The following is an 18,060-nucleotide window of genomic DNA, read 5'->3' on the forward strand; positions in this document are numbered from 1 at the left end:
TGCTGCAAGAAAATAAATTAGTTGGCCAAATATTTTCCCACCGTTTCCCTTCAAACACTTATGAGCTGGAATGACGTCCCTCTCTTAATCTATAAGGTTTATAATCATTTTGTCACTCTTTGCAGCCTTAAAATATTCATATTTGAAGGATTTTCACAATGTTAGGTAAGTTCTTATGGAAATGTGATATTTTCCAAAATGTCTCGAGATGCTGAAGCATTAAGAGGTAGTTTTACTGGAGGAAGTACCACGAATACCAGAAGAAACCCTTCTGCACCAAAACTTGACACAAAGCAATGCAGTCAGGTAAGTCACTTCACATTATTAATAATTTGTTCTTTTTTTTCCCCAGAGATGTTAATAAATGTTAAGGACTCAGCAGGTTTATATTTGGACACCGATTCCCTCTTATTGTGGCAGAGAATTAGAGCAATAAAGATAAACAAAGATTCAAAACAGGATAATACTGATTTCATGTTGTATTGGGCGCCAAATAGCGCGAGCCTCCATATTATCCGCTGGCTATTTTCTTTGTGGAAGTGTAAAATAAGAAAATCCATCTTCGCTGTTTTTATTCAAAGTCAAATTACTCTTTTCAAGGCCTGGCAGTAATATAGGTTAATTGTTCTGGATGGTTGGATCACTTCCACGCAGTTCATCCAATTTCCATTTAAATTGAGCCATCGGAGCGTGACAGAGGCGACACTCGGCCCTGCTCAGTTGCAGACGACAGCCGACGCTGCTGGATATGGAGGAAAACCTGTTTACAGGTCATGCCGGGGACTCAAGTGGCTCGCAACAAATGAAATGCGAGCACACACCTTGGTGGTTTTCTCAACAGGCCTTTAAAAGTGACAGGGAGGGGGAAAAAAAAGCCTTGTATAGTTGAAGCGGTCAAGTGTGTATACATTACTGCCTAGTCAGTCTCCTGATGGTTGATGCTGTCACCTGAACAATAGAGGAGGATGGCTCCGGAGTGATACTCTCAGATATGTCACCTAACCTACAAATTTGGGTGCCACACATGATTCCTGAGTGAATACCAAACAGTCAACAACATATCCCGCTGTTTTTAATCAATGCTGTTGAATCAAGACTCTTGGAAAGCTGTGGTTATTTCCCGACTGAGCTCTTTCTTTCTTACCAAATAATTATGAAATTGAAGCAGTACATTTCATTTCAAGGACCATGTTACGGCCCCCCCCTTTTTGTGAGGAGGGGAGTAACACGACAACCACAACAATTTGACAGAGTCCAGGTGAATGTTGTAAAAAGGAGGGATTTATTGATGACAAAAATCCCGAGAAGGCTCACACAAACTGTGGGGGGAGCAAGGGGTGGTTAGGTGGTGCCAAATCAAAGAAAATAATAAAACAAAACAGGGCCTAACTACCATCTGGGCTAAAGAAACAAAAGAAAACAAAAACCCTGTCTATCTAATCTAACAAAAGTTTCCACCAAAACTTTACATGGGTGGCACCCACCTACTTGCCTAGTGTATCTAACAGAAAAACAAACATCTACGTGATGAAATGTACAGGGTACCCCAAACTTACCTCACCCTCTAACTCCCACCACAAACCTTCACACAAAGAGCAAACAACACAAGCGTCAGGTAACAAAGCCAGATTGGATCTCTAGCTCTCCCCAGCTGGGCTGCTTAAATAAGGCCTCCCTGGATGCTGATTGGCCCATGGTTGGTGAGAATCAATCACGGGAGATTGACACCAGCTTTCCCCAGTACCTGTGAAGAGACAAAGGGGGAGGGGAAAGAGAAACAGCCTGCAGGCATGTAACAGACCACAACAAACCAAGCATCGTCTCAGAGGGACAGATATACTTCCAAACATTAAAGTCTTTGATTTAAATTTCAGAATCAAGTGCAGTAATGAATTCACAAGACAAGTCTCCTGCGCCCTCCTTTTGTTTAAATTTGAAGATGACACTTTTGCTCTTCAAGCTCTGCATTTAAATGAGAGGTGGGAGCGTCATGAGACACATTTATTCTGACAAGTGGCAGTTCAAACTTCATCTTTCCCCTCAAACTTAGAATTTTCTTTTTTTGTCATCACACTTAATATTGATGTTAAGGGCTGTCCTTCTCAGTCACACAAAAAGAAAGAAGAAAGATAAAGATGAAAAGTTTGTAGTGATAATAAATGCAGATAATGAGTTAGAGAAAAAGGAAGACCAATAATTGGCACTAAATCATTCACCAACTTGTGCAGCTGATAATATGTTCATTGGAAAATGTTTTTACAAACACAAAAAACCTTTAAACAGGGTTTTTAGTATTGCTTATTAGTGGAATATGAGAAACAGCAACCGACACAGTAAATAGCTGCAGAGTGTTTAATAACATTTAAGCTGAATTTCTCCCAAATCATAATTTAAACCCTGTGTCCAGAAATGCACTGATCTGAAAATTTGTGTCTGATATTTAGTCACCTGTTTTGTAAATATTTGACCTGGCAATAAAAATTAGAGCTAATTACGATTTCGCTTTAAAAACCATGCATAACAAAGACCCTTTTCCCCTCTGTAGGTGAACTCAAAATCAAACTCTATTAAAGAAGCTATACATTTTATTTTATTTCTATCTGGTTAAGAACAATGCTTTTTTACGCAATGTATTATGAGTTAAAAGACATCATTTGATAACAACAATTGACTAATTGCATGATCAAGCGAGTCAAGGCTTTTTTTTTAGTAGGAATAAGCAGCGAACTGAGGACAACCCAGGACAACTTTTCTCTGCTAACAGCACAATGAGGAGTGTTAACCATTCACATAAGAAAATATTATTTACACAAGACTTAACCATTCATGTCAAAGAAAATGAAGAAAAGTCCCTCGATGAAGCCTTTTTTCCTCTGGAGGATTTTGCACAAGCTTGTGCATGCAACCAAGGAGGCGATCAGGAGGGAGAGAAGGAGGGTTTCCCCTTGGGAAAACACACAGTTAGGGGTGGGGCTCACAGTTCAAACTAAACTTTTCTTCTCAAACATGGTTCAAATTATTGCAGAATCGGGGCTAGTTTAATATTAAAGATTCTCTTCAAAGTACAATGTTTGTAGTTTCTAACAACTCAGCCAATCATTACAGAGCTGGCTCGGTCTACATCACTGGAAATCCACAAATACAGTAAAATCCTCACATAAATAATAAAACCTGTCCAAAACAAATTACAATAATCACCTCCTGTTCAAAGCAGATATGACTCACTGAATAATGTTTGGCACAACTTAATATGTAGAAGTGCACCATATGACATGTTTTTCCATATTTCCTACCTCTTTTGTGCTACCTCTGACTAAATTGTTTATTGTGTGGCACTAGTGGCATTAATACGACGGTAGGCTGACAGGAAATGGGGTTAAGAGAGACAGGGGGAAGACCTGCGGCAAAGGTCGACGGGAAGAGACTTGAACTCAGGACACAGGGCCCTCTACCCCTGTGCTACCACCACACCCCTGACTACATTTTGAAACACCTCACTAATACTGAATATAGCTAAAATTAAGTGTTCCTCCCTCAGTATCAACTTCCACACTGAAGAGTGTTGCTTCCTTTGCACACTCTTTTGGTTTGTCAATGTGGTGTGTTCACTGATTGAAAAAGATCAGATTTTAAGTCAAGCAGAAAATTGGCTGTTTATGGTCAACAAGCTACTGTATTTCTTGGTGCTTCTCTACCTTTTCCGAATTAGACTTGCATCCAATTTCAATAAAATGGAAAATTAAAGTGACAATAGTGTACCCTTCCACAAATATTCCATCAGATAATTTATTGTAAAAAAGTGAAAATGCTTTTCTGTACTTATGTGTACAACTCTCTGTGTCTGTTGTAACAATCTAAAATTAGGTCAGTTTAAAACATATAATGCAGAGTTAGAATTTTAATTGGATGTTAACAACATAGCAAAGTGATTGACCCTTTGAATACCGAACACAAATAAGTGCCAAGTTGCAATAACCACTGGCTGAAAGTGGACCAAACCCATTCGGGCATCAATACTTGAGAGCTCTGTTCAATCAAATCAGTCCTGAAGTAGCGAGTTTATCACAGCATGGGGATGAAAAGTCTCACGCAGAGAGAAAATCAACTGAAATCACATAAGAACTGAGGAGCATTCTGCGTAGCCACCGACAAAGAAAAAAGGTTAAGCACCGTGACAGAGTTATGGAAATAAAGTTGCATGTTTTAAAGGAGCATGTGACTGGACAATAATTATTAAAATATAAAGATTAAGACAGAGTTGGCAGTCTGGGCATGCTGACAGTCTCATGTCATTGGGATATCGCACCCTATTAGGCATAAATGTAAGTCAACTCAGATCATACAGCTATTGATGCTGGCCCTTAGGAACTGGCAGTTTGGCTCCAAGTTGAAGATAACATGGTTGTTTATCCCACATGTGTTCTGTCAGGGAAAATTGGGAAAATCTAAGCTTGTATTGTTAAAAGACTGTAGCAGAGTGGCATTTCAGGAGGGCTTAGGTATGAACCTTAAATGGTATTGATGGAGATCTGTTCTGTCAGGGTCCTCAGCTTTGCTATGATGCTGGAAGTAACTGGGGTTTATCTCCACAAGGAATTATCCATTGCAGTATTTATCAATTTTCATCGCTGTATCATGTGATTTGTCTTCTACAGGTATGCAGACCCGGGCACCACTGCTAAACATAATAACCTGCTGCTCATCATAAGTCCATGCATCTCGGTTATGGCACCAGCCTAAAAGAAGCGACCTGCTGCAGATGGTTTAGATATAAAGTTGTAATGTTTTCATTTTGATTTTTTGTTAATGAGAAGTAACAATTATTCTCTCATAATACATTTCCCAGACAAAACCTGAAAACGTTAAATCTCCTCTTAAAAAATCAAGAAAACAATTCTGCAAAAAAACATGTTTGAATAATTAAGACATTAAACGCAACTGCTTTTTAGTCTAGTTATTGTTTTATCACATTGGATATTAATCATAGCTGTTTCTTTAAAATAATTTGCATGCTGTTTTTCACAAAAAGGCAATTTAAAGTTTACTAAATTCCTTATACCTTGCTCTGTGACCTCAGTGGTACAGTAATCCATAAGAAAACCAATCTTTGGTTTTATTTACCTCAGTTGGCTGCTTCATTTTTCTTGCAAGACGTCATGTTTGCTGACCATGTGTGCTGTCGATCTGCCTCGGCGACTTGCATCTGTCACACCCCCACATTCGGGGCAGCCCACCTTCTCATAAAACCCGCACCAATCTGGGTCATCGATTTGTTCCCATCTAGAAATGAGCCCCGTGTCACACGTATTGTTTCTAGATTGAAAAGGAGTTGGCCAGCGTCTGCTGTAAATCACAAACTCCTATTAACCAGAGTGATCCCTTCTCTCTTGCTCAATGCCCCGCGTTAAGTCAAACCACTATCTTGGTTTTATGTATAGATTTTTTTTTTCTCCTGCCTCAGCAGGACAGATCTTACATCACTGTTTCTAGCATGAGAGGACAGACGTGTAATTACAGTGTTAGGCACAGCATTAAAGCATTTAACCAAGGGAAGGGGTTCCTTGACCCTTGATTCTGACATCTTCTCCCAGGTCAGGGAGGGAAAATGGGGGTCACAGAACACACAAACATATTTTCTTTGAAGACACTTAATGATCCAGGAAGGGAAGGAAGGTCAGCTACTGCTGGGGTCATAATTAATGTTTTTGATGTTTTCTTTTTAATGGATACTCCCAAAACAAATATATGTTTTTACTGAAGCTGGTATTGCACATGTGCAGCTGTCGTAAAATGGTCCAGATTTGTGGGGTGAGGGACCTTCCCTGGCTTGGATTATTATTCAGCCATTTCCTGAGGAATATCCTTGGAAAATCCTAGAGTGCAGCAATATTTAAATGCAGTTGTTAATAAGATCATAATCGCCTTAATTTACTGTGAATAGCTGTGCATGCTTGAAAGTTTATATTTTGCAGTTTTTATTCTGCTAAACTGTGGGTTGCTTTATGCAGAATTTTCAGTCTTGGTATATTAAAAAAAGGACATTAACTAATTTTACCTTCCATTTTACAGCAGAGTTTTTTTATAAACACATGTACGTGTATATATCACCAACAACAAAAGGCAAGCAAATTGACGTGTCTGTTCCTTGAAAATAAGGCAGAGAAGGACTGTACTAGCAAATGCACTCCTAACTGTAAACATACAAAGAGATAGTTTGCAATAGGGGCATTGACACACCTTTTGGATTTGGAAAAATTAAAAGCCAGATGTGTCCATATTTAGAGGTTCCACTGTATCAGTCCTTGATATGTTTATTAATGTCTTGACCAATTATTTGCTCTAAGTGTGAATGTTGAGCATAGTTTGCACTATTTTGTCCTAACTACTTTTCTGTTAAACAGCTATTGCTCGCTTACATTAACATGCTAGATCTCCAGTATGAACTAAAGTCATTAATACAGTCATTAATGGTCATTAACGTTATTATACAGCTTTTGTTTTTATTTTTCACCATTTGAACAATTTTCTTCTTTGATCCTGTGGAAGACGTTTACTGATGACGATCTATCTATCTATCTATCTATCTATCTATCTATCTATCTATCTATCTATCTATCTATCTATCTATCTATCTATCTATCTATCTATCTATCTATCTATCTATCTATCTATCTATCTATCTATCTATCTATCTATCTATCTATCTATCGATCGAGTATATACACACACACACACACACACACACACACACACACATATATATATATATACACTCTCTCTCTCTCTCTCTCTCTCTCTCTCTCTCTCTCTCTCTATATATATATATATATATATATATATATATATATATATATATATATATATATATATATATATATATATATGGAGAGAGAGAGCGGTGGATATTGACAGAATATTTGTCTATATTTCACAAAAGCCTCTATGTTTAAAATCTATCACCAAGTCCAGCAGGTAGAAAACAGACTCGGATCTTGCACATTAACAGTTTCCCTTGAGCTGACCTTGACTTGAACAGAGAGAGCCCGAGGCGGTGGGCTGAAGGCTGGACTTTTCCCTAAGCTTCCCCCTCCCCCCTAAACTCCCTGCTGTTTGACTGCAAAAGAAAAAAAAATACATGTCTGGATGCCTCTATTGCTTTGTGCTCTGATCTTCACACAGGTTGCTAAAACAAAGCCCTCATTAATATTTACAGCCTCTCTGATGGGACGGGATCAATGCAGAGGAGTGAAAGAGATGGGAGAGTGCGCCTGAATAATCACCTTCTACTCTCAGGCCTTTTTCTCTTCTCTGTTTCTCTAGAGTGAATAGGATAGGGAGACCAGTAAGGATGCATCATAATTGATTCTAATCTAGCATTGAAAACAGTCTGGAAAAAAAATTATCTATTTTCTTCTAGTATATAGTCTTTATAACCCTTGAACCTTTTCACACTTTGTCACGTTACAACCACAAACGTCAACGCGGTTTATTGGAATTCGACGTGATAGATAGACCAACAAAACATAGTTACGGAAAAATGGAAGAGGAACATGGATGTGGTGCTTATGTATTTAACCCCATTGAGTAAATCCTTTGTAGAACTATGTTTGGCTGCAATTACAGCTGCAAGTCTTCTGTGGTTTGTTTCTACAAGCTTTTAGTGTGTGGACACTGGAATTTTTGCCTATCTCTTCTTGTAAAATAGCTCAAGCCCAGTCAGATTGTGTGATATCTGTAGACAGCAATTGTGAAGCCTTGCCAAAGATTGTAAATCGGATTAAGACCTGGACTTTGACTGGGAGCTTCTGACACATGAATGGACTTTGATCAAAAGCATGTAAGTATAAACTTTTGCTGTGACGTCTGCTTTACACCAAAAGTTGCTGCTTCTCTTGACTTTCATGTGCCCGAATTTCTTCTCTTTTTCCAGCTCAACCGTTTGAGAGGAGCGTCGGGAGTAACAGGCTCCCGGTGTCTTCATTGGCGGGCCCAGCATGGTGGAAACTCCGGGCTAAAGTGCCAACAGCCTGATACGGTCTGCGTCTCCTGGAGATGGGCACACTGCCCTGTGCCCTGCGAGGGAATTAGATGGGCAGCACGCCCGCTGCCACTCTTGACTGACAGCGGCCCTGCAGAGCGATCCTAAACTGCAGAAGGAGTGAGCTATTAATCACAAGTGTTTGCCTCCTTTTGCTTTTTTCCTGCTGAGGAAAAAGAAAAGGGGAGGCCTGGCCTCGGTGATGAATGCCCTCACTTCTTCACATTTCAAAAGTACAGTTTATCTATGAGGGATGGAGCCACTTGTGCACGGGCGGGAGGGAAATTGCCTTCTTCTTTGACCTGCAGCCAAGGGTGAGAAAGTGAATGGAAAGCGATACGAGCGTGTCTGCCCTCTGAGGTGATGAATACTGTGCAAATTAGAAGAAGAGGCCTTTCAATCTCGACTGCTTTTGCTTTTCGCACTCACCGCTTTAAATCATTTTCTGTCCTTTGCTCTACTGCTCACTCCTTCTTCTCCTTTTTTTTTTTTTTTTACGAAGTCATTCTACTCTTTTTGTCAGTTTTTATATCCCCGCTCTATCCGTGGTGTCTGCATGCTGCACGGGTGCGCGGGTTGACAGGTTCAGCTCGGGGAGGTCAGGAGGGCGAGGGCAGCATTTGCAGAATGTGGGACAGAAAGCTGAGGCAGCACAGCTTTTAGTGAAAACACAGCATGCTGCAGGAATCAGGAGGCCGTGCAGAACCACAGAGAACCATGACCTTGGTGCGTGCATAGGGAAAAAACAATGAACTTGAATGTGTTTATTGGTTTGTAATTCTCTGCATACTGTATGTGTGCACACTTTGGCATCTGGTGTTAAGTAAATAAGATCCCATCATGCATTGGTATAATACAAAGTATGAAAGATAAATGCTGAAAAACACAAAATAGTTCATCATCTCTGCCCCAAGCTGATATGCCATGCAAAATGTTTGCAGTAATGATAAACATGTTCAGTTCAGCTGTAGACAACTAGTGGACATTGTTTTTGTGTGCATAATCAATCTGAGCACATAACATCTTCTTTTACTGTGCAGTCCATCCTGCCGCTGGTAAATGGTGAACGTCTGGCTCATAGAAATGCTCAGAAACACAGCAAAACCCCCAGAAAACTGCAGAAAAAAGTCGAACACTAAGCCAATGTGACTTAGAAGGGGTGTGAGCAGAATGAGAAAACTGAAGACAGACTGGTGAACAGGCTGAACAAGAAACTTTTTTTCCAGCAGAGCTCATTTTTTAGTCCTGCTGGATTGACTCTGAAATCGATCTGGGAGAAAGAATTAGCGATGTTAGTTTAAAAAAACAAACAAACAAAAACAAAAAACTTTGTAGTTGAAGGGATTCAATAAAAATGTGCCTTGCAAAACTGTTCATACCCCTTAAACGTTTTTCACATTTTGTCACATCACTACCATGACCTTAATATATTTTTATAGAAATTGGTTGTGTTATCCAAACAACGTAATATATGTCTGTTAAAACCAAGGTAGATGTTGCGTGGCTTTCAAATCTTTTTCACAGATGGAAAGCTGAAATGCGTGGCATGCAGTTTAATTCAAAGGCATTTACTCTGATACCCTGAAAAAATTCCCATTCTACTAATTACTTGTAGAAGTTACATGGATAATAAATACAGATCAACTGTGTTTAGGCTGATCTTAGTACAAATGCAGCTGTCCTATGAAGCTGTTCAGAACTACAAACCTACCAAGACATGACCATCCTCTCAAACTGGATGAGCACAGTATTAATCCGAAAAAAGTTGAAATAGAAGTTTCCTACGCAGTTTGCCCCAAGTCCTGCTGGCGACATAGCAAATATATGGAAAAGATGCTCTGGTTAGATGACACCATGACTGAACATGTTGGGCTATGTGAGAAGCGCTATTTGGCCAGGAAAAATTTATTACGCACATCAACATGAAAGCCTCAGACGCACAACACAACAGACTTTATAGTGTGGCCACATCTGTGTAGGTGCTTTTCTTCACCAGGGAGAAGGAAGCTATGTTGACAGGAAGATGGATGGAGCTAAATAAAGGACGATCCCGGAAGAAAACCTGTTAGAGGCTGCAAAAGTCCTGCCATCGGGGCAGAGGCTTACCTATTAGTAGAACCATAATACTAAACATAGAGTCTGAACACATATTTATATGTAATAATGATCCAGTCAAAATCTATTCCCAAATCCAATTGCGAATCCAAAATGCTCTCCATCCAAGCTGACTGAGCTTGAGCTATTTTGAAAAGATTAACGGGGAAAGAATTGCTGTTGGTCTGTCACATAAAATCTTCATAAAATACATTAAAGTTTGAGGTTGTGATGTAACAAAATGCAATAAAGTTCAAGTGTATGAATTGTTTTGCAGGGCACTTAAACTAGCTGTTTTAAAGGACTTGCTTAAGGTTTTATTGTATCATTTTTGTTACAAGTGACACCTACATAACTTTAATTCAAATTCTCCCTGAACACAGGTTTCCCACCTTAACAAGTCTCAACCCACAACTTCCATGCATTTGATAGCAAGTGTGTATCCCAAAAATGATTCCACATTAAGTAATTTTTTTACAACTACAACTTATCTAACTTGAAATCTTCCTGCTGAGCCAGAACTAATTAGGCAATATATCTGACAAGTGTGAAGTGCTACCTTATCTAAAGAGCCAGTACTTTTAGGGTCCAATTATTTTTCTTCTATGAGAATATCTCAAAATTATGCCCATATTAGAGTTCAGACCAAAAAAAACAACCAACAACAAGCAAAAAAACAATTAAACTTAACATAAAAAATGTTTATAATGAAACATCTAATCAAAGATTTGCGGTTAGTAGACAATCTGAGCTGGGGCTGTCAGCAGATCCCAGGGGCTAAAGTCATGGAAGAGTGGTTTGTTCTGTAACCAGACAAGAAAAGCAGTGCCTACCTGTTTACATCGCGTGCATCTGCTGACTTTCCCTTGAGGTTCATCTTAGTGTCTGTGGGTACATCAGTTAATTCCAAAGATGCAATTAAAGCAGGGAGAGATGTTTTCAAGAACGTATCTGTGGCAAAACTGAAAGATGATTTCATCCAACAAAAGGAACAATAAAGAGTTTCGGTCTTTCTCACCCCGCGTGCCAAACAGTCGACAGCCAAGTTGTTTGGCTCACAAAAAGAGACATTTAAACCAGCATAATAAAACAAACCATTATGCTCCATTCACTGAAAACCCCGAGTACCAAATTAAACCCACATGAAAATGTCCTATTTAAACATAAGTTGGTTCACATTTGGTACAGATGGTTATATTTAGGATTTAATATTTGTGGAGCTGGCCTGTTCAGAAAAGGCACCAGATGGCAGAAGTTGTCATACTGAGGGGAGCAATAGTGTTTCAGGCAGCTGCTGGATCTGCAGTAGTATCCAACAGTCAAAACAGTGAGTGAAGGTTACTGGACATGGAGGACCATATGCAAATGTGTTAGATAACATTCACAGAAATTGGTAGTTAAAAAAGGAATTACACACACACGGTTGTATTGCCTATTCCGCTGATATGTGCGTCATAGCCTGGACAACAAAGTGGAGGATAAGATATGTACGATGCTGTGAAATTTTCTTCCCCATCCAGATTTCTTTTCTCGTTGATTTGTCAGAGTTAAATGGTCTTTTTGACGCCACTGTGGAGGACTGTCTGCTCACTCTTTTGTGCAGAATTGTTTTCATTCAGCTACATTCAAGAGTTTTCTAGCATAAACTGCCTTTTTTCAGGTCATGCCACGGGATCTCACTTTAATTCAAAGGCACAAACCGATGGCTGGACTTTCTCCTTCAGAGTTTTCCGGTGAAGATCAGAATTCGTGGCTCCATCAATCACAGAAAGTTGTCCAGTTTCTGCAGAAGTAATGTAGCCCAGGACCATCACACATGATTTCCATCACTGAGTTTTACTGTGGGTTGATGTTTTTTTTTTTTTTCTGAACTGCTGTCGCTTGTACCCCAGATGTAATGAGACACATAGCTTCTAAAATGTTCTACTTTCGTCTCCACATAATATTATCACAAAATTTGGGATCATCGAGACATTTTTTTAGTAAATGTCAGATGGGTTTTTATGTTCCTTTTGGTGAGTAGTGATTTTAACCTTGGAACTCTCCCATGGATGGCATTTTTGCTCAGCCTCTTTCTTTTTGTTCAATAACACTGACCTTAACTGGGGTAGGTGACGCCTGCAGTGCTTTAGATGTCCTGGGTTCTCTGACCTCCTGAATGGGTCATGGATGCACTCTTCCAGTGATTTCGGTAGGCCGGCCACTTCTGGGAAGGTTCCCCACTGTTCAGTGTTTTCTCCATTAGTGGATAATGGCTTTCATTGTGGGTTGCTGGAGAGACAAAAAGACTCAGAAATGACTTCGTAAAACATCTTTCTAGATGGATGAATGTCAGTGACATTGCTTCTAATGAGTTTTTGAATTTCTTTAAGTTGGTTAAATAGGGCAAACTGAAGAAAACTATAAGAGAAGGTGAATATTTTTGTCAGACCACTGTGATTTCCATCATATACCCTCTGGGTTGAACATCAGGTGGCTGACAGCTGCATAACCAACATGCAGGGTAGAATACAACCACTCAATGTAATGCAAAACCAGAATGCAACAACTATCAAACTCTGACAAGAGCTGGAAATGTTGTGGTGGAAATTCATGACGTCTTGCTTTGCACAAGGTACGTTAAAAAGGCTGAATGTGTTATGAATGATGCAGTTTTTTGTGTCCATAAAAACTTATTTTTGATGGATAACCTTTGACAAGGTGTAGATGATAGTGAATGATTTGTTATGGTGATGAAGCTGGCTGACTGAAGGATCAATTCACCTATATATTCTAGAAAAGTGAAACAGTTTTACTCCATTACATATAATTTTTTTTAATATAAAATACTTTTCACATGTTGCTTCCCTATGAAGCATCCTTTGTGTCTGGTGAGCGTTGGTGGCAGCTGCCTGAAAAGAATAACCCCACTCTTGATGACACACTTTATGGGCTTTGGTACCTGTCCTGGCTCATTCCTTCATTCATTCATTCATTCATTCATTCATTCATTCATTCATTCATTCATTCAGATCTTCATTGCTGGTGTTTTTTGGTCTACTTGGTCTCTTACTGTTTGAGTCACTAAGTACTTTGTAATTCATATCCATACATGTTTTAGTAAATAATGTTAAATAACATATTTGATGAAGTTATGAATTTATATGATAACATTTGTTGCAATATTCTTTTTTACTGTGCTTCTCAACTGCTGGCTCCTACATGAATTGAAATTTGCTTAGAAAATTCACAATCTCTCTTTGATTGGACCAAACCAGCCACCATACATTTTAGTTTGCCAGTCATTGTTTGTCTCTGTAGACACGAAGCTGAAGGACTAGCTCAGGTGTCTTAACGACCTCTGCATTCCCCTTCTGCATCTGAGCAAACACAAACTGGTTGCTCAGCAGAACGTTCCCCAAAGAAAAAACGTCCCCTAAGTGGAACACAGCTCCTGTTAAGATATGAGAAACGGGGTTATTTTGTAATAGTTTTGTGGCTTTGACTAAAGGGATTTAAATCCCTGTCTGGACAAACATTAACCAGGATTCAAGAGAACAAATTTGATAAAACTGTTAATTCCACAACAGAGGAAACCTGGAGGGTGACTTTTATCCAGACTGCCCTTCAAAGGTAAGTAAAGTCTGATGATCTTAATGTACTTTAAGGTAACTTTGCTGTAAAAAAAAAAATACATTAATGAGAAATGGAAAGTTGACAGTGAGATAAAATACTTCTAAGTTGCAGCTAATTGATAACAGCTGTGGTTTCAACAGTCCGTGTGAAGTTTGTCCTTCTGTTGGGTCTTTAAGTATGCCATCTCATTTCTTAGCTTTAGAGTTATATCAGGCTGGACGAATTGAGTTTTTAATAAGTTCTACTTGCATTTTAAGTTGATTGATGAAGGGAACTTTTATGGAGATGAAAAGCAGATGTGGAAGGAAACTGATTTATCTTGTAATTAATGGCCCCATGATGTTTGGACTAATTAGAACCAGCTTTATGCTTCCTATTTAAAAGTGTTGCCGTGTTGTCGTAAAGAAAAGTCACTTATGCCGCTTTGTATATGCAGCAAAGTTTTTACAGTCTTTGCAAACTGAGAACAGAGAGATGCGCACCAGTTAATAGTGGGTCATTCTGAAACGCTGCACCATGGTTGGTCTTGAGGCTCAAGTTGAGCTGAACAGGCAGCAGTGACTAGTGATTTCTTTTGGACTGTGCAGAATAAGAAAATATGTATGCAGTGATATTTGAAGGGACAGTGTTTTGTCCTCCTCTGGCTATTTTCAATAACCGCAGGAAGAGACTATGCTCAGTTGGACTCTCTGCAGAGTGACCTCTTCTCTGGGAGAAGCTGCTCCTTTTCTGCATTGCATATGATTTGTTTGGGGACAATGAGAGCTTGATGATGATTTATGGTCAGCTGGGAAGCTGCAGCTGTAACGATACATGTGCAGAAAAAAAAGGATATTGCAGAATTACAAATGTACTGTACACTACACTATATTTAGTTTTCAGAGGAAGTTTGACTTTATACTTTGTCTTAAAATTCAAACCACATAGTGTGAACTTGAAATATACTAAAGTATAATGCCTCATGAACTGCAAGGATATTTGCTTTGACTTAATTCATCTCCTTTCACTTCTGTTTGAAAATCCAAGCTATATTTTGCTCCTTGTACTTTTTTAAAAAAATGCACTGAGTTTAGGTAACCAAATTCATATTAATAAATATGCTATTTATATTGAAAGTAGAAACACAGCATTATGCTCATCGATAAATTTTGACATTGCTGTATTAAGAAATATCTCCAGGCTTTCTTGGTTTACTGCAACATAAGCATCCCCCCCTTCCCATTACCTATGGGGCAGTTGAACATTTTCTTGCATATATTATCACCATGTCACCAGGTGATTATGAACCCATTCAAGCACTTGGTAAATGCTTAGAAGAAATCAGTGAATGGATGCGCAAAAAATTGTCTTCAGCTGAATGAAAACAAAATATAGTAATCATTTCTGGACTGATAGAGGAGTGATTAGTGGTTAGCACACAGCTTTAGCTGCTTCACTTAAGAACCACTGATCAGGCCCAAAATTTGGGTGTAGTGATGGACTCAGGCCTGAACCTCCAAAAGCATCTAAACACACTTACAAGGTCGGCCTTCTATTACCTGAAGAACATTTCCACGATTAAAGGACGAATGTCTCAGCAGGATCTGGAAAAACTAATCTATGAGTTTATTTTTAGTCAGATTGATTACTGCAACGGTGTTTTTACAGGTCTGCCAAAAAAGTTGATCAGACAACTACAGTTGACCCAGAACCCTGCTGCCCATGTCCTCATTAGGCTAAGTTCATACTGCAGGTCGTGATGCTCAACTCAGATATTTTTTGCTGAAATCAGATTTTTTTGAGGTGGCCATTCATACTGCTATTAAATGCATCCGCCATCATGTTGCTGTCTGAACGGTGCAAGACCGCATAGTGACCAACATGCACAGAGAAAAGAGGGATACTTCACACAACAGGGCACTCTTTGCGGAAGTGATGGTGAATGTAATTATTTCTAGAAGTGTTAAAGAAAAAAAAAAACGGTGATCCAGGTCGACATCTCTCGTTATTATTAGAAAGCTGTTGAGCAGTGGAAGCAGACAATATTAAGACCACATCACAGCAAAACAAAGTAAGATAAGAAGAAAGCGGCACAACTATTAATAATCTTTTATGGAGCGCTAACAGCTACTACTGTGTGTGGATGTGTATTTAGAGACAGGAGAGTGACGTGAAAGACATAAAAACAGGCGACATGACCATTCAGACTGTGGGCGCTCTGAAAAAAATCAGATACTTTTCCAAATTAGTACCAGATGGGTCACATATGGGCAAAAAGATCGGATTTGGGTTGCATTTCCCGGCAGTGTGAACATAGCCTTAGGACTAAGAAAGTAGAGCACATCACCTCATTTCTTAAGTTCTTACACTGCATCCCTATATCTCAGAATACAGAAAATACTCCTGTTAGTCTGTAAATCCCTGAATGGCTTAGCACCTAAATACATCAGACTTGTTATCAGTGTATCAATCCTCCAAACCACGCAGTTCTTCTGGCTTAAATCTACTCTGCATATCCAGAACCAGATCCAATCACACAGAACCAGCATTTAGTGACCTATGGTCCACTTATCTGGAACAAACTCCCAAACAACTATAGAATTCCAGAAAGTCTGAATTCTTTTAAATCAAGGTTTAAGAACTCATTTGTTTAGGATTGCCTTTGACTGTTGTAGTTAAACTGTTTAGTGAAGCATCATTAGTTTAAGTTTATAGTCCAACTGTTTTTAAAAACATTATTTGCTTTTAGTTTCCATTTTCCTGTACTTTCCTGTATTTTTTTTTTTTAATTTTCCTACATTTTATTCCAACTTTTTTTTACTTGCTTTTATTCTGTTTTTATTTTCCTATATTTTAATCATGTAATGCAGGAAACCCAGAGGATTACATTGAGTCATTGACTTGCAGCATTCACTCCTGGATGAGCATCCTCATTCAGTCTTTAGTACAACACATTTCTAAAGCAAGAGAAAAGAGTGCTGCTGGAGAGGAGGGATTTTATGTAGGAACACCAGGTTTGGTGTTCCTACATAAAAAAAAGTTACATTTTATTGCAGTTTTATTCATCAAGGAACAGGAAGTCAGGGAAAAAATGTCATCTTAGAAACTTACCAACCAGTGCCATTTCCAAGGATTTAAAGGCTCTATATTACAAGCACAGTTTGTATTTTCATATTAGTGAAAAAACAGTTGTGACAAAACTAAAGTTTTGTCAAGTTTTGACATTTTTATAGGATTTGAAAAGAGTTGTTGCTGATAATCCAGTGTAAACTCTCCCTTCACATAACACATTGTGTCACGATGACTTGATATCAGCGAGTTACTCCATGTTTGTCTAAAACATTCCAGCACTTTCCTTTTTCTCTAACTGTGCAGTGGCTTTCTCGATCTGGTTTGGGATGGATTCTCACCTTCAAGCTGAGATTCTGTTTAATGATCCTCGGGCAAAAAAATGTTTCCAAAACAGAGGTGGCTTTTGGCAGACATGAAGTTAGCCCTCTTTACCCATTTAGGTTCATAAAGCGCACCTTTTATGAGTAAGGATCTTTGGGTGGAAGTAGGAGTGCTCCATTTTCAGCATCATCGTTGAAAGCTTTTTAATCTTTATATATACAGCAGTTGCACTCTTAGCTTCCAGACAACACATCATCATCCCCATGAGGTTGTGCATTTTAAAATGAAACTTGCACTTTAACTAATGTCATGGATTGCAAAAATACATCCCTGTTCTTAAACTGCATCATTTAATGATCAACAAACTGTTTTGTTTAATCCTGCTGTTTTATTCAAGTGAACTTGTCCTGTAATGACTGAAACTGTCTTTATCTAGGGTTTCTCTAAGGCCTCCTCTCAAACAACTGCCGCTATTAGACGGTGGGTTAATGGAAAAGATCAAAGTGGGAGGCCCCTGCCACGTTTTCCCTGATAGATGATAGAAACTAGACAGCAGGCAGTTGTTCTACAAATGTGTTTCACGGTGATGTTGATGAGACATAGGAGCTGTGTCTCATCAACATCCTTCTTGTCTTTTTACCTCTGCAAACCTTTAAGGAAAAACATTCTCTTAAGGACAGAGGGGGGAGACATTCCTGACTCTTAAGATCATTAAGAGGATCTTGTTGATGTTACCTTCACATCACTTATCAGGGTTCGTATATTCTAAAAAAGACAAAGGAAAACAAGGAAACGATGAAGAGTGAGTTGTACTGACCCATTTATAAGAAGCGAGTTGTAGATTTCGGGCTGCACGGTGTATTATGGGTAAGTTCTTTTTTTTTTTTTGGCTACCAAACAACATTCAAAAATAACAGAAAGCATTGAAGAGAACTATAATT

At 38.8% G+C, this 18,060-nt stretch overlaps 1 protein-coding gene across 1 annotated transcript in view; it reads left to right on the forward strand.

Moving 5' to 3' along the window:
- Positions 1–13,563: 13,563 nt before the first annotated feature.
- Positions 13,564–18,060, forward strand: part of robo1 (roundabout, axon guidance receptor, homolog 1 (Drosophila)) — a 494,194-nt gene continuing 489,697 nt past the window's right edge. The window contains exon 1 of the mRNA XM_036149998.1: positions 13,564–13,744. The gene's annotated coding sequence lies outside the window, so the exon portion shown is untranslated. The remainder of the gene's footprint in view (positions 13,745–18,060) is intronic.

This window comes from Fundulus heteroclitus, chromosome 18 (genome assembly GCF_011125445.2).
Source record: "Fundulus heteroclitus isolate FHET01 chromosome 18, MU-UCD_Fhet_4.1, whole genome shotgun sequence".
Taxonomy (NCBI): domain Eukaryota; kingdom Metazoa; phylum Chordata; class Actinopteri; order Cyprinodontiformes; family Fundulidae; genus Fundulus; species Fundulus heteroclitus.